The sequence below is a fragment of the Microcebus murinus genome, chromosome 16 (genome assembly GCF_040939455.1).
Source record: "Microcebus murinus isolate Inina chromosome 16, M.murinus_Inina_mat1.0, whole genome shotgun sequence".
Lineage (NCBI taxonomy): Eukaryota > Metazoa > Chordata > Mammalia > Primates > Cheirogaleidae > Microcebus > Microcebus murinus.
The window spans coordinates 29143027-29160115 of NC_134119.1; the positions used below are offsets into that span (position 1 = coordinate 29143027).

Below are 17089 nucleotides of genomic sequence, written 5' to 3' on the forward strand. Positions count from 1 at the left end.
TCCCAGTAGCGCACAGCCTGGCGGGGGAAGCGGACTAGAAAACAAATAAGTGGATAAAATATTAAAGACTGAGAAGGGGCTGAAAATTAGGGTGCTCAGAGAAGATCCCGAAGGTAATTCAATCCAATCCCCCTATATTCACAGATGTGGAAACTGAGTCCAGAGCAGCACGGCAGAGTGGTTGAGGCCCTGGCCCCTGAACCAGGAGGTCTGTGGGTTCAAACCCTGCTCCCCTCCATCTCTCTATGCCTTAGTTTCCCCATCTATAAAATAGGATTCATGACAGTTCCCTCCCTTAGGGTTGTTGTGAGGATTAAATTATTTAAGATGTATAAAGTGCTTAGGATAATTCGTGTGTCTAGGAAGATTGAATAAATGTTGGCTCCCACTATCATACCTTAAGGTCCTGGGGAAACCAGGGTTTGTTATGGGTAAGATGCTCTGAGACTATGATACTGACGGGTTTTAGGAAAATCTCCTTCCCTCTCGAGCCTCAGTTTCTCCATCTTTAAAACAAAGGGATTGACTCTGAACTTGTATCATATATTTATGTACTCACGTGTTTATTCGCTGTCTCCCCAAATGATGGGAAGCTCTACGAGGGCAGGGCCCTCCCTGCGGCTCTGTCCCCACCACCTACAGCAGCACCTGGCTCATAGTAGGTGCTCAGTAAACATTTGTTGCATGGATTAATGAACCGACCTGTAAAGTGGCCCTTCCCATCCTGACTTCTCTAATTCTAGATGTCTTTGAATAAGAAATAGCTGGGAAAACTTGTGAGAAAACTACAATCTCCCTCCCAGGGACACAGCCCATTGTAGTTTAGGAAGTTCTTTCTCATCCATTAAAAAACAAAAACAAACAAAAAAAGCAAAAGAACTAAGTTTGTTTTAACTCTATGTTTAGTGTTGGGCCTCATGCTACTGTTTGGTGCACATTTTCTCATTTCATCGTCGCCACAATGCTCTACTTTATAGGTATTTAATAGATGAGCACACTGAAACTAAGAAAGAGAACTCAAGAAATTTGTCCAAGTCCACAGAGCAAGAAAGGGCCACATTCAGATCAGTGGTGGGGAGTCAGGCAAGAACTGCTATCTTGATTGTATAATTGGGGAAACTGAGGCCTAGAGAGACATGAATTGCCCAAGCACAAGCTCATGTAATAATAAAAGCAAATAGTTCCATCACTCTTACTATGTACCAGATGCCATTCTAAGTGTTTTTCCTACATTAATTCATTAAATCCTCAAAACTGGTAATATTCTCATCACCATACCAGTTTTCAGATGGAGACACTGTGGCACAGAGAGGTCCAGGACCCTGCCAAGTTTGCACAGTTAGCAAATAGCAGAGCCAGAATTCAAACCAGGGAAGTCTAGCCCCACAGTACAAAGGGGTCCTCTGTATCGAGCCATTTGTTGGTACAGCAAGCCCAGAGCAGGCTGGTATAAAAGGGAAGGTGTCTTTGTCCTGCCCTGCTGCCTGGGCTGGGGGCAGGGCAGAGAACAAAAGCACATTGAGAGTGTCCTCAGCTGCCAGCTGGGACTTTCCACCTTGAAGGGAGGATACTGTTATGGAAAAAATGATAAAGCTCTAGAAAGATGAGTATCTCCCCAGAGGTCCCCAAGTCTCCTTAGAATCCCTCCTCCTGCTGTGGAGGAAGGCTGCAAACCCTGCTGGCCTGGTCCAGATGAGAGGAAGGCCACCTGCATCCAAGACACCCCAGCCGGGCTTCTCAAATACTGAGCCCTACTGGCCTTGGTGGAAAGTTCCAATATTCTCAGCCAGGGCACAAAGTTTCCACTCAGGGACCCCCAAGTAACCAGGTGCAGGCTAGAGCAACCTGGCCTTGGATGATGGAAAATGCACGTCTCACAGGGCCCAGCTCCCTCCTTCCTTCATTCGAGGAACATTGACAAGGGTGTGGGCTCTGCAGGAAGGGAGGGAGGACAGGGAGGGTCACAGCTGGTGGAAACAGAAACTTTGAAGTTCCTGCCCTGGCCAAGAAGGGAAAGGAAAGGTAAATGAGGGGTAGGGGTTGTGGAAAATTCATCTACAACTGCTTTCTACTGATTAAGAATCCCTCAAATCTGCCATGACCGTATGTGACGTTAGGCAAATCAAAATATACAGAGTGAAGGGATTAGGGCAGATTCTCCATGTGATTGTCTCTGTCTCAAGAATATTTAACTGTTCTAGTTCAACAGCTTGAAAAAATATACAAGTTCAGTTTCAATTTGAATACTGTTCCCTTCAGTTCGGGGTTCAGTTAAAAATAATACTAATGATGGGATGGGAGCGCTGGGTGGAGCAATGTGTGCAGCTCTCCCCAAGCTCCATCTGGTTCAAGTTCAAGGCTAGGGTGTGTCTGTCGTGGCTTACATTCCCATGCTTCGTAGATGTGACAAGATATTGGTAGGAAAGCACAAGATTTGGAATCAGAAGAAACCTTCATTCAATCCCACCTCGGGCACTTGATCTCTGTGCAACTCAGGACCCCCTCTCCTTCATCTTGAAATCAGAGATGATAATTCCTATCCCATAGGATTAAATGAGATTTTTAATACTTAAGAAACACCACTATATGCCATTAGGTAATTTACTTCACTTCTCTAGGCCTCAATTTTCTCATCTGGAAAATGGGCATATTCATGGCATTTCTCTCTAAGGGTTGGTGTGAGAATTCAATCGGATTAGCATTTGTTAGCATGATGCTTTGCACACAGTAAGCACTCAATAAATTGCAGCTCTGAGGCCAAGCAAGGTGGCTTATGCCTGAAATACTAGCACTTTGGGAGGCTGAGGCTGGAGGATCCCTTGAGGCCAGGAGTTAGAGACCAGCCTGAGCAAGAGTGAGACCCCATCTCTACAAAAAATAGTCTTGTTGTGATGAATACCTAGAGAAGGCCCTCAATTAAAGGGGCTCTGCACTCAGTAGGATGCCAGGGGCATGGGGACACTGTCCCAGCATCTGCCCTTGCCTCCTTCCTCAAGTCCATGCATCTCCCAAGGAGCACCACTTCTTCAAACCTCCACTGAGCAAATCTCTATGCACCTTCTAGAAAACCCTACTCCCTACCCACAAATACAGGTCTGGCCTCAGAGTTCACCTCCTCCCCCAGCAGTGCCTCTCAGAAGCCTGAGTTACTGGGGCTGAGTGAACACCCCAGGTACCCCAGTAGGGCAGTCAAGGGTGCTCTAGCTCTTTCCATCTTGAAGAACAGTCCAGAGTGAGTGTAACCACTCCGAACCCCGTCATCTTCATGGAATGCCCCACTCTATAAATGAGGATAGGTGCTTTTGCACATAATCGTCTAGGAATCGATTGTTAAATCTTACACACACACTTACACATTAATTCTAAAACCAAAACCAGGGATCACTAATTCAAACGCTCACAGAGTCAGACAAGTAATATAAATCAGGAAGTTGACTGAGTGAAGGACAGTAGGAACCATCAAAGTCTGTGGCACACTGATAGGCCCTGGTAGCCCCTGCCCTGCATAAAGGATGGACAGAACTAAGCTGCCTATTAAGCTGTTAAGATACGAACCCAGCATTGCCAGATACCATGTTTCGGTTTTTCTAAGAAAGCCAGATATTTACATGAACTGTCCCAATTCTTAAATAATTATTGCTAGTTCTAATTTTTAAAAACCCTGGGTAGGACATGCAAAACATGTCCACCAGCCAAATTCTAACCGGAAGCTAACAGTTTATGACCTCTCATCTAAACCCAAATAGTGATAGAGAAATGTATTCTCAGCCATCCCCCTGTCTGAAGGTCACCCTTTTTGCTACGCAGTTAGTACGTAATTACAAAGAACAGCTTGTTCCTTTTGTTCAACTCCTCCCTACTTCCCTTTCCAAGAATTCCTCTTCAGGCCTTTTGGGATATCAAGGGTGCCCAAAGCCAGGTGGTATATTTTGTAATTGAACTTTGAATTACAGTAATAATACATTTTTGTTATACAAATAAATCAAAATAGCAGAGACTATATTGTTAACAATCTTTAATGTATTTATCTGTGAAGCTGCCTGCAGCTACACATGATAGAAATCCTTATAAGGACATTTTCTAACAAGATTCCCAGAAGTCGATGGTTTTAGGGTTGATTCATCAGCCCTAAAATATCAGGACACTGGGTCTGCATCTTCATAGTTCTGTAGGTATTTCCCTCATGGTTGCAATGTGGCTGCCACAGTTCCAAGCATCACATCCTCACACCAGTGTCTCAAGCAAAAAAGAAAGGAAAAGATCAGAAAGTTTTGTTTTTATCAAGGAGCAAATTGTTCTCTTAAAAATTTCCCTTCAATGTGCACCATCTGGGGGATGGTCATGCTGGAGACTCAGACTTGTGGGGGGAGCAGGGGAAATTGGCATTTATTGAAACCTTAAAATCTGTACCCCCATAATATGCTGAAATAAAAAAAAATAAAAATCAGGATTAAAAAAAACTTTATGGGAAAAAAAAATTTCCCTTCAGATCTCATTGGCCAAACTGAGTCTTTTTTTTTTTTTAGACAGAGTCTCACTCTTTTGCTCAGGATAGAATGCTGCAGCATCAGCCTAGCTCACCATGACCTCAGAGTCCTGGGCTCTAGCAATCCTCCTGCCTCAGCCTCCTGAGTAACTGGAACTACAGGTGTGCACCAACACACCTGGCTAATTTTTTCTATTTTTAGTAGAGACAGGCCAAGAGAGCCTCTTGCTCAGGCTGGTCTTGAACTCCTGACCTCAAGCGATCCTCCCACCTCAGCCTCCCAGAGTGCTAGGATTGTAGGCATGAGCTGCCGCACCAGCCCAGACTGAGTCTTATGGCCACCTCTAGCTGCAGGGGCTACTGAGAAAGCAACTATGTGGCAGAAAGGAATGCCACACCTGCCTCAGGTCAATCATGATTCATCCTCTTGCTGTCCCAAACTTAGTGGCTTCTGTGAGCAAGGGAGAAGTGGGTAAAGGTCATCAGATAGACAAACTTTAGTATTTTCCACAGGACTCCTTCCATCCTCCTTCCAGTCCCACTCCTCTCCCTTGAGGTACTCACTGTCAGCAGTCTGGGGTGCGTCCTTTCAGACTTCTTCATCCCACTTACGTATACATTGTAGCAGACATTTGGCCATTTTTCTTTTCTTCCACACCATAAGAACTGTGATTTTGCTTTGCTGTTCACCCTTGCTCTGGGGAATCAAGAATAAATCCTGATTGCTTTAAGCCAGAGATGAGGTTAAAAAGGGACCTACAACCCAGCTATGGCCCATGAACTGTGAGGGAAGGTAGGCTGGAGGGTTCTAGAAAAGGCTTCTTTGCTCTTAGAACAGAGCTGGAAAAGAAAAACATGGAAAGAGCTGCAGCAGGAAGGGGCAGCCTTTTTTCTCCAACTGGTCCCTGGACTATGTGAACGTGTGATGCCCGTAAGTGCAGCTGCCATTTTGCAATTACGGTGGGATTTAGTCAGAGGATGGCAAAGTGGAAAGACAGTGTCTTAGTCGGTTTAGCATTTCTATTAAGGAATACCTGAGACTGGGTTATTTATTTAAAAAAAGTTTATTTTGCTTACAATTCTTCTGGCTGGAAGATTGGGCATCTAGTGAAAGCCTCGGGCTGCATCCACTCGTGGTGGAAGGTGAAGGGGAGCCGGAGTGTGCAGAGATCACAATCGAGAGAGGAAGGGGCAGGAGAGAGGGAGAGGGCAGGTGCTGGGCTCTTTATAACAGCCAGCTCTCCTCAAACCTAATACAGCAAGAACCCCGTCAGCACCTCTCCTAGGGAGGGGATTTATCTATTCATGAGAGATCTGCCCCATGACCCAAGCACCTCCCATTAGGGGTCCATTTCAACACGAGAGTTGGAGGGTACAGACATCCAGACTATAGCAGATGGGAAGTACGTAATGCCTGAGTCCTGGATGATGAAGTCATGCCTCTGAACTAACCAACCCTGATGCTGCCCCACCCCTGGACTTACTGTTATGTAAGAGAATATGTCTTCTGTGCTGAAACAAATTATCCTGGGGATTTCTATACCAAAGTCAAAATCATCCATCTGATAGATTTGTTTTTTTCACATAAGCGGGATCACAGCCATATGCGTTAAGACTGTGTTCAGTGGCAAACCCAAGACAGCAGTAATAGAAACAGGCTAGAGGGCTGGGCACCATGGCTCATGACTGTAATCCCAGCACTTTGGGAGACTGAGGAGGCAGGATTGTTTGAGGCCAGGAGTTCAAGACCAGACTGGGCAACATGTGAGACCCTATCTCTACAGAAGATTGTTTTAAAAATCAGCCGGGCACAGTGGCACACACCTGTAGTCCCAATTGCTTGGGAGGCTGAGCCAGGAGGATCGCTTGAGCCTAGGAGTTAGAGACCACAGCCAGCTATGACCATGCCACTGCACTCCAGCATAGATGACAGTGTGAGATTTCAAGAAAGAAAAGGAACGAAGGAAGGCAGGGAGGGAGGGAGGGAGGGAGGGAGAGAGGCAGGAAGGGAGGGTAAAAGAAGTCCTGAAGCAGTCGGTCCAAGGCTGGCTTCCACAGTGCGGGAACCATGGCTCCTTCCACCCTGTGGTTCCTTCATGTTCAATACAATATGCTGCTCAAGCTGCAGCCGTCGTATCCACATTCCAGCCAAATGTAATGAACCAAGAAAGGCACCGCCTCTCAGCAGACACACGTGTGACCTCTGCTGACATCACATTGGCCAGGGCATAGTCACATCGCCACACTTAATTGCACAGGAGTCCAGGACAGGTACTTTATTCTAAATATCCACGTGCCAGCTCGAAATCAAGGATTCTATGTTTAAGGAAGAATAGAACAGATACTGAGGAGCAAGGAGCAATCTCTACCACAATACTGTACATATTAGTTATAATTTGCTACTTTCACACAATTTATCCTGGCTTTCCATCCACATCAGTACATATAAATGTACCTTCTTATTTGGGGAGTTGTTTTGTTCTTCATTTTCCACCTTTTCCAGCTTAAGGTAGAAACATAAGATGGTGTATTTGAGACCTTTCTTCTTTTTTAATAGAGGTGTTAAAGGCTATAAGTTTCCCTCCTCTAATCATTGCTCTAGATACATCCCACAATTTTTGATATGTTGTGGTTTTTATAATCATTCAGTTCAAAATATTTTTTAATTTCTCCTGTGATTTCTTCATCTTCCCATAAGTTATTCAGAAGTATGTTGTTTAATTTCCAAATATTTGAGGGTTTTCTCTATGTCTTTTTTATTATTGATGTCTAATATAATTTCATTGCAAATTTGAGACTTGTTTTATAATTCAACATATTGTCTATCTTGAAGCATGTTCTATAGGCACCTGAAAATAGCATGTATTCTGCTGCTGTTGCATGTAGTGTTCTAAAAACGTCAATTAGGTCAAAGTGGTTGATAATGCTATTCAAATCTTCTTTCTACTTAGTGATTTTATGCCTACTTGTTTTGTCAGTTGCTGAGAAAGCAGTGTTGAAATCTCCAACTACAAGTATGGATGTGTCTATTTCTCCTTCCAGTCTGTCAATTTTTTCTTTACGCTGTTCTTTTTCATGGCTGTGATTCCACAGTACGGATATACCGCAACATATTTCACACATTGAAGGCCATGTAGGTGAGTACAAGTGTTTTGTCCTTAATAAAAGTGTGGCAGTGAATATTTTTACACATATAGTAAAGTTTACCAAATCCAAATTTACTAGTCAAAGGGCATATACATTTTACATTTTGACAGATACTGCCAAATTGCCCTCAAAAAGGGCTGCATTTATTGTATATTCAGATGAACAGTGCCCAATTCCCTACACTGTGTCCCACATTAGATATTACCAGTCTCTTCTCATTTGACCTTCTGTTGAGGACAGGACAAGAGAAGGTAGGAAGGTGTCTCATTGCTTACTTTGCATTTCCCTAGTCACAACAAAGTTAAGCAATATTCCTCTCGATAATTGTGCCCCTTAGCTGCCCAAAACCCCAGCAAAGCTTTGAAATTACAGCTTCTAAGGGCTGGATTCAATTCTTAGGCTAGCCTACCCCACTCAATCATTCTCTGCCTGGGGTAGAAAAGCGTTCTTTCTTCCAGTTACCAGAGCCTCGGTTAGAACAGGAAGTCTGGAATCAGCCAGATCTAAGCTTGAAGCCCTCTGGCTCCGAGGTTTACTAGCCGTGTGACCTCAGGCAAGTTACTCGGTCTTGCTGTGCCTTTGGACTCTCAGTTCTACAAAGGGGGTGACACGCATTGTGTACAGGTGTCATATGGATTAGAAACTGAGTGTGTAAAGCACCTCAAACAGCATCTAGCACCTAGTAGACTCTAATAACGATTAATTATTTTTCTTTTTTTTTGAGACAGAGTCTCACTCTGTTGCCTGGGCTAGAGTACAGTGGCATCATCATAGCTCACAGCAACCTCAAACTCCTGGGCTCAAGTGATCCTCCTGCCTCAGCCTCCCGGGTAGCTGGAGCTACAGGGATGTGCCACCTTGCCTGGCTCATTTATATATATATATATATATATATATATTTTAGTTGTCCAGCTAATTTCTTTCTATTTTTTTAGTAGAGACGGGGTCTCGCTCTTGCTCAGGATGGTCTCAAACTCCTGAGCTCAAACGATCCTCCCGCCTCAGCCTCCCAGAGTGCTAGGATTACAGGCGTGAGCCACCGAGCCTGGCCACAATTAATTTTTTTTTATTTCAGCATATTATGGGGGTACAGATTTTAAGGTTTCAATAAATGCCCATTTCCCCCCTCCCCCCAAAAGTCTGAGTCTCCATCATGACCATCCCCCAGATGGTGCACATCTCACTCATTATGTATGTATATACCCGCCCCCCTCCCCACAATTAATTTTTTAAATGACTATTCATTAAGCACTTGACATGTGCAGAGCACTAAGTTAAGCCCTTGTCTCGGGTTATTTCATTAGTCCTCACAACAGTAGAAATAACACCATTTTACAGATGAGGATAACTGAGACTCTGAGATGTTAAGTACTTTGTCCAAAGTCACACAGTTAGTAAGGAGCAGACCTAAGGATAAAATCTGGAACGTCTGACTTCTAACTGAGCCTGCTCCCAGGATAGTGAGCTCATTTCACAGATTAAAAAACTGAGGCTCAGGGAGATGAAATGGCATATAAAATGCAATGGTGAGTAAGCAGCCAGTTGACCAAATATTCGCACCACCCCCCCTTTCTGGGTCTGGGTGACCAGCTGGAGAAGAGACTGGAGAGAGTAGAGGCAGGACAGCCACCCAGCAGAGGAGTCAAGAGCATGGAAAATGTCTCTTTCAGCCAATTTTCCTGAGGAACCCTGGCTGAGGCTCAGGGCTGGGAATGGAAAGTGTGCAGGGAGGAGGCACAGCCTGCGCCCATCCGGAGAAACTTTGCAAAGTCCTGCTGGGAGGAGAGGCGAGGGGGAGGGAACTGCTTGGACAACAAGGGCGGGGCGAGATCCCGGAGGATGAGGATCTGGCATCTGTCCAAGGCGGGTCTCCTGGGAGAGAAGGAACAGGCGTCCCCTGAGCTCCCTACTTCCTCCTTGGGCTCCCCCACTCTGCCCAGCTCCTGCTGTGCCCTACCAGTCTGTCTGGGCACCAGCCCTCCTGGAATGGAGGCGCTGGCAAACCCGCCTCTCTGGGGTTGTGCACGGCTGACTCTGGGAGGGTGCGGTGGCCAGGAAGAAGGATCGATTCTACCCTCAGAGATCTTGACCAGGGCTGGGCTTCAGAGCCCCCGGCCACACCAGATGCATCCTGATCTCCATGGCACCAGTGTGGCCCTCTGCCCAGCAACTCTCCCCTTATTGCTCAGAGTGCCTGTAATCCCACCATCACAGATGCGGCCGAGGCTGGTGCTCAGTCTGCAAAGGTTCAGCGATGCTAGTTGTTAAAACATTTAGATACATCCCTGCTAGTCGTTAATAACCCCTGCCCTGAGTACCTCCCCCCAGGCATAATGGACACTCCAGGCTTTCTGCTGGGACCCTTGAGGCCTCCCTACTTAACAGGCACTAAAGGGGTAACACCCCCGCCATAGCAGGGCCACCCAGGACTGTGTAGATCATCAGTGAGTGGCGGTCGTAACAGTCGTTAGTACTTTTCATAACATTCCTGGAAACAACCCTTTGGCTTACAACCTTATCTCCTGTTTAAAGGTGAACGGTAGGAATTTAGAGGTGAATGGGCCCTGTACAGGCTCTTCTTTTTCCAGATGAGGAAACCAAGGACCAGAGAGAAGCAGAGACTTGCCCAAGGTCTCATAGCTTGTCAGTATAAGATAAGGCATTAGAACACAGGTCCATAGGCCAGGTGCAGTGGCTCACACCTGTAATCCTAGCACTCTGGGAGTCTGAGGCGGGAGGATCGCCTGAGCTCAGGAGTTCGAGACCAGCGTAAGCAAGAAGGAGACCTCATTTCTACTGAAAATAAAAAAAAAAAAATTAACCAGGCAACTAAAAATAGAAACAAAAAATTAGCCAGGCGTGGTGGTGCATGCCTGTAATCCCAGCAACCCGGGAGGCTGAGGCAAAAGGATCTCTTGAGCCCTGGAGTTTGGGGTTGCTGTGAGCTATGATGATGCCCCAGCACACCGAACTTGAGCAGGTGATGGAAGGAGGTGATGGGGAGGAACCTGCCTCAAGGCAGAACTGAGAGCCAATCACTTGGCTCTGGTGCCTGGTCACCGTAGTCATGGCAACAGTCTCCTTGGTCACTATCTCCGCAGAGATAGTTTCCATGGCAACCACCATACAGGGCACCAATGTTCTGACACCCAAGAGCCTCAAGATAAACCCAGAGGTAAGTCTGTTCCATAGCAATGACCCAGATCAGAGCCCTGAGTAGGGAAGAGACTTGCCCAACATCACACAGCAAGTTGGTGGTGAGGCCCAGCTTCCTGAGTTCCCCGCCCAAGGCTCTCACAGCTGCCCCTCCCTTTCTGCAGCTGACACCCCCTCTCCTCGTTCCAATTTTTCTGCCTGCCTTGGTGCTTCCCACATTCCTCCAGCCCTCAGTCAGGATGTCCTTCCCACGGCATCTCACCCTTGGCTGCCTGTCAGCCAGTTCATCCTCCTGGGAACAGGCTGACATGAGCCTAGCATAGGACTCATCACAGGGGTTTGCAACGTTAGCTGAGACGCCCTGATGACCAAAAAGCTTTCAACACTCTTTGCCCCCCAAAGGAAATAATCTCCAATGGTGGAATTTCAGGCACTATGCTCAGGTTTGAGTAGCTCTTTTGGGGGGGTCAGGCCCCGTCTACTGTGTAATGCCAAACAGCTGCTGCCCCATTGTGGCAAGAGCCCTGGGCTGGATTCTAGCCCCACACTGAGTCTGAGCCCCTTTTTAGCTTTTATCAAGTCCTTTCTCCTCTCTGGGACTTGGTATTGCTAAACCAGGCATGGCCATGGCTTAAAGAACTGGCCAACTTTCCTGGTGTCTCCTTTTAGAAAAATGGAATCTCAGGATTGGAAAGATGTTCCAGGCACATGGAAGATCTTGAGCAAAAGCAGGGAGGCTGAAAAGAAGCTAGGAACCATAAGTAGTGAGTTTGTTGAAGGGTTGAGATGAAGAGAAAGTAGGCTAGCAGGGGAAGCCAGAGTGACTGAAAAGATCAGTCACCAATCCCAGGGGTGAAGACCTTGCCCCGTGGCCCTCAGGGACTCCCTGTAGAGGCAGTCTCCTGCCTGGGTCTGACCTGTCAATTCTGATACTCTGGGAGGTAGCTATGTAGGGTGAGGGACAGGCCTAGAGATAAAAGAGAACGAGGTTTTGCACTCCAGGAAACTGTTCACGCATGCTTTCATTCAGCAAATATTTCTTAAACACAACCCAAACTGTATGTGACCTTGGCCAAATTATTTAGCCTCTCTATACCTCAGATTCCTCAAGTGTAAAATGAGGAAAATGAAGATGCCTGCCTCATAGGGTGGTGTGAGGATCAAGTGAGTTAGTTCATACATGTAATGTTGTTTGTTTTTTTGTTTTTTTTTTCTGAGATAGAGTCTCATTCTGTTGCCCGGGCTACTAGAGTGCAGTGGCATCATCTTAGCTCACTGCAACCTCAAACTCCCGGGCTCAAGTGATCCTCTTGCCTCAAATAGAATCCTCCCATCTCCCAAGTAGCTAGGACTACAGGCACTCGCCACCACACCCAGCTAATTTTTCTATTTTTGTAGAAACAGGGTCTCGGTCTTGCTCAGGCTGGTCTCGAACTCTTAAGCTCAAGCAATCCTCCCGCCTCAGCCTCCCAAAGTGTCAGGACTACAGGCATGAGGCACCGAACCCAGCTAAAATCTAAATTTTAAGTATGGTATGTGGGAACAAGTCAGTATTGCAAGAATGGGTGTTATAATTATCATCATGGTTATTGAGCATCTATGATGTGCCTGGCACTCTCTAGACAGGAGATGTACCATGTGAACACAAACTTGCATAATTCCTGCCCTCAAGGAGTTCTCAGTCAATTAGGGGAGATAAAACCAAAAAGAAAATGCCATAAAAACAGAAATGATAAAAATAATTACAGATTGTTATATCAGGTGTAAGTTACAAATTTATGTCTGTTGTATCAGATGTAAATTTCTACCCCCAAACTCAGGAATGCAAGAAAAATTCATTTTTCTTTCATTTTCTCAAAAACCAAATTAAATTCGACTCCAACTGCCCCGCCCCCATCCTTCTGGGCAGGAGGGAAATTCAATTCCATCTTTATTGGAGGTTACTCCTTGCCAGGGCATAAGGAGAGAAGCCACAAGATCTCCCTGGCAATGCACCAGGGGTGGCCTCTGACCACAGCGACCAAGCCATAAATGGCCCCTGAAGTCCAGCATACCTTGCTTCCAAGACAAACGAGGGCCTGGGCACCTTGCTAGAGTCCGGCACAGCATCTGTCTGTCCCTCCCATCTGGCCACCTCGTGAGGTGGAAGAGCCCCCTGATCTGTGACTCCACTAAACTTCCTTCCCTTCACAGCCTCTGAGAGCTCCTTTCTGTCCTCCTGTTTCTGTCCTCAACAGCAATGAGCACCCTCTCTATGCCAAGGGTTTGCAAACTCTAAGTCTCCAGGAGCCAAGCAGGGAACAACAAAAAAAAGTGTGAGACTGAGAGCACAAGCCCCAACCTAAAAAGGGCAGCACAGCTCAGCTCATCAAACTGCTTTCAGGTGGTACAGCCTAGTGGTTAGGAGGCTGCATTCTAGAACTATGCTGCCCAGGCTCTAAGTCGGATGCTGTTGTTTGCTATCTGAGAGTCCTTGGGTAAGTCGCTTAACCTCTCTGTACCTGTTTCCTTAGCTGTGAAAAAGAATAATACTAATACTTGTAGTGGTAGGTACAACAACTTCACATGAGGACATACTTAGGACAGTGCCTGACACCGGCTACTCCATCCATATTATATTAGCACCCATCACAGGAGAATGCAGGGCCGAGATTGCCAGATCTACTTAAAGTTCGAGAGAAGCCAAACATTTAAATTTTTATTCTGAAATTGCTCTATCTTTTTAACTCTGACAACTGAGTAAAAACAGTTTTTAAACCTTGGCAAAGGTCGTGCAAAACACATCTGTGAGCAGGACTGGGTTTACAAAACTAACTGTTTGCAATATCTGCTCTCGGGTGTTCAAGCTTCTAGAAAACGGAAGCCAGACAGGAAAGAGCCTTAGAGGCAGCAGCTTCTTTGGGCCCTGTGACCAAACCTTCCCTAGGCAAGAGATCCCAGAAAGGTGAGGAAAAAATAGAGAATGAAAAACACAAATCAATTCATCAAATTATCCTGGTACATAAATGCCATGTGCTAGGAAAAAAAATTTTTAAGTAGCTGAGATAATAGGAAAAGTGGTCAGGGAAGGTGACATTTAAGCTAAGACCCTGAGAAGAAGCTAGTTTAACAAGAAAGCAAAGAGAGAGAAAACCAGACAGTGGAGAAAACCAGAAAACCAGACTATGCAAAGGGCCTGGGGCAGAAAAGAGCTCGAAGCAAAAGAGGAAATGTATAATGCATGAGCTGAACCGCAGGCAGACCAGGGTGAGGAGTATGGAATTTTCTGAAGGGCAGCAAGGAGTCATTGAAGGATTTCAAGCAGAGAGATGTGTGATGGAGGGGACTCCAGGAGAAAAATCAGGAAGCTGCTGAAGAGCCCGTGAGAAATGACGTGGCTTGGATTGGCCAGCAGCCTGGCACATGGACAGCCCCAGATTTCTGTGTCTGAAATCGGCCTCAAAGTCAAAGGCTGGGTTTGAGCTTCAGAGCAGGCCTGCTGCTTCTCCAGCCGCCAGGCAGCGGCCTTCCCATGGCCAGTGTCCTGGCCCATCTCGGCCATGGCCACCCCTCTGGGACTGAGTCTAACTGGCCTAGGCTGCCCTCTGCTGGCAGGAGGGGTCACTGGCGCAGGGGGAGCAGCAGCCTCCCAAAGAAGAGAACTCCAGGTAGAAAGAGAAAGACTAAGAAGGGAGCCTCACCCCGCTGCTCTTCCCCATCTCAGTTAGTGGCATCTCCACCGTCACGGGGTCAGCTCAGAAACCCAGGACCCGGTCTTCACACTTCCTCCTCCCTCCCCCCCATCAGGGGGTCCTTTTCATTCTACTTCCTAAATAGAATCCTGAATCAGAAATTTCCTAAATATATCTTAATCATGTCCACCTTTCTCTGTCTCCACCTGCCCCACCCTAGCCAACGCCACTGCCACCGCCATCACTTCTTTAGTCTCTTGTCCTGGCCAATCCATGTCCCATTCAGCAGCCGGGGTGCTTGGTACTCTCTGAATCCAGCTGTTCAGTGTTGACCCGGACGGGAAGTCCCTGATGGACACACGGCCCCACCCAGGGCACTCTGTGCACGTGGAAAACTCCTGAAGACATGGGACACCAGAGGTGCTCGTGTCAGAGCCTCACAAAGCTTGTGGCCCGCCACCACTGGGAATTCTTCCTCTCTCTCTACGTGGAGCCCCAGCCTCACACCACCTCACTGGCTCCAATCCCTCCACACCCAAAAAAGATTTACCCTTTCAGCCATGCCAGCCGGAGTGCTTAGGGTCTTCCCATTGCCCTCAAGCGGATTGCCGAGGCATCTTCCCTCGCTATACACGAATACAGTTCCCTCCCCAGGACAAACGCCAACATCAGGACAGTAATATTTTCGCAAGGACACATAGTGAGGCTGACATTATATGACTCTAGCATTCCATCCTCACAACATCGTATAGCTTGGCCTGGGATTGTGGAAATCCTCACTGACCTCAGACTCAGACGGTGTAATGGAAGCTTCACCCAGCCCAGAGGCCTCTGATACTAGAGCCAGACACCCCGGAGACTCCCCTGACCAACCCGAGCCACGGAGGCTCAGGAACCTGGGAACGTCCGGGTCCCTGAAGCAAATTATAACATGTTAACTCAGTTCGTAGCGGCTGCCATTTGTAGCACACAGGTTTGCTGTGAACAAGAATAAAAACAGGAAGCAGATAAAAGCACAGAGGACCTGGGTTCATTTGGGTTCTTTTAATGTAGAGACGAGGTCTCACTCTCTGTTTTGCCCAGGTTGGACTCAAACTCGTGGCTTCAAGTGATCCTCCCACCTCGGCCTCCCAAAGTGCTGGGATTACAGAAATGAGCCACCATACCCAGCCGTTCTGGGTGTTGTTGAGACCCAGCTCGACCTCTGCCCATCCTGTCCAGGGGTTTGGTTATTCACCTCTTCCTTGGAGTTCAAAAGCCAATACATTCCCGCCTTTGCCTTAAGCACTTCAAGCCAAGCTTCTGGCTCTTACACATTAAAGAGCCCTGACTCTCTGTCAGAGGTTCTCTCTCTGACACTTGCCATTCCCTTTGCAAATCCAGCCTCCATTCCCAACCCAACAGAAAACAAAGGGAACTCTAAAATGACAACCTTGTCTTAAATCCTAATACTTTGTTATTTTCTATTTTGAATGTCAGGAGCAGAGAGATGTTGATTATACATATTCCTTCATGGTAGACTGTAACCACCACTGTTTTCCACAAGGGCCCTGTCTACTGTACTTCCATACATTTTTTGTTTTGTTTTAATTTCCGTTCCCACTCTCATTCCCATCCCACTACAGGTAAGCATACTAATGTGCTTGACATGTATTTGTTAATATGTAAATATCCTTCTTAGATTTGCCATGTGGCTGTGTGATATGTACTTCTAAGTTACATCGGTCTTATGGTACATTTTTCATCTCTTAATGCTCAGCTCTGTGTTTTATTTGTTTATTTGGGTCAGAGTCTCACTCTGTTGCCTGGGCTAGAATGCTCTGGCGACAGCCTAGCTCACAGCAACCTCAAACTCCTGGGCTCAAGCGATCCTCCTTCCCCAGCCTCCAAGTAGCTGGGACTACAGGCACGCGCCACCAAGCCTTGCTAATTTTTTCTATATATTTTTAGTTGGCAATTAATTTCTTTCTATTTTAAGCAGAAACAGGGTCTCACTCTTGCTCAGACTGTTTTCGAACTCCAGACTTTGAGTGATCCTCCTGTCTCGGCCTCCCAGAGTGCTAGGATTACAGGCATGAGCTACTGTGCCTGGCCTCAGCTCTGTTTAAAGGGCTACCCATACTGACGAGGATTAGGGGGTTGTGAGGGATGCTCCCTGCCCTGCCCAGACCGCCTTACCAGGTGCACCCTCCCCTAGCTGTTGTATTGGCTGGAAGCCACTCACAGCTGCTGCCTTTTCTAGAGTATTGTCCTTGGGCAAACAGGAGCCAAGTGGCCATCCTTGACCCCAAGACTGTGGCCAATGACAGATACAGGGGTACAAAAGGCTGGACCCCCAGCTTCAGGTGGAAACAACTCTGGGGTGCAGTTTGTGCTCCAGAGCTCCACACCCTCACTTAGCCTTTTATCTCCCACCTTATCCCCATTCCTTTCCTCCTAAGAACACTCCCCCTAAAATCACTTAAATAACTATCCCCACCTCAGGCTCTGCTTCTAGGGCACCTGACCTAAGATAGTGACTATGCATTATCATCCAAACTGATACAATGTTGAGAGTGAAAAGGGCTCTATTAAGAATAGACCAAGACAGGCCGGGCATGGCGGCTCATGCCTATAACCTTCCTGTAAT

General features: G+C 46.7%; 1 long non-coding RNA gene across 1 annotated transcript; it reads right to left on the reverse strand.

Moving 5' to 3' along the window:
• Window positions 1-4026: 4026 nt before the first annotated feature.
• On the reverse strand, window positions 4027-5743 carry LOC142861154 (uncharacterized). Its single transcript, XR_012912535.1, has 3 exons — window positions 5564-5743; window positions 5051-5183; window positions 4027-4236 (listed from the first exon to the last, which is right to left on the reverse strand). It is a non-coding gene; the product is annotated as an uncharacterized LOC142861154 (long non-coding RNA).
• Window positions 5744-17089: the final 11346 nt, after the last annotated feature.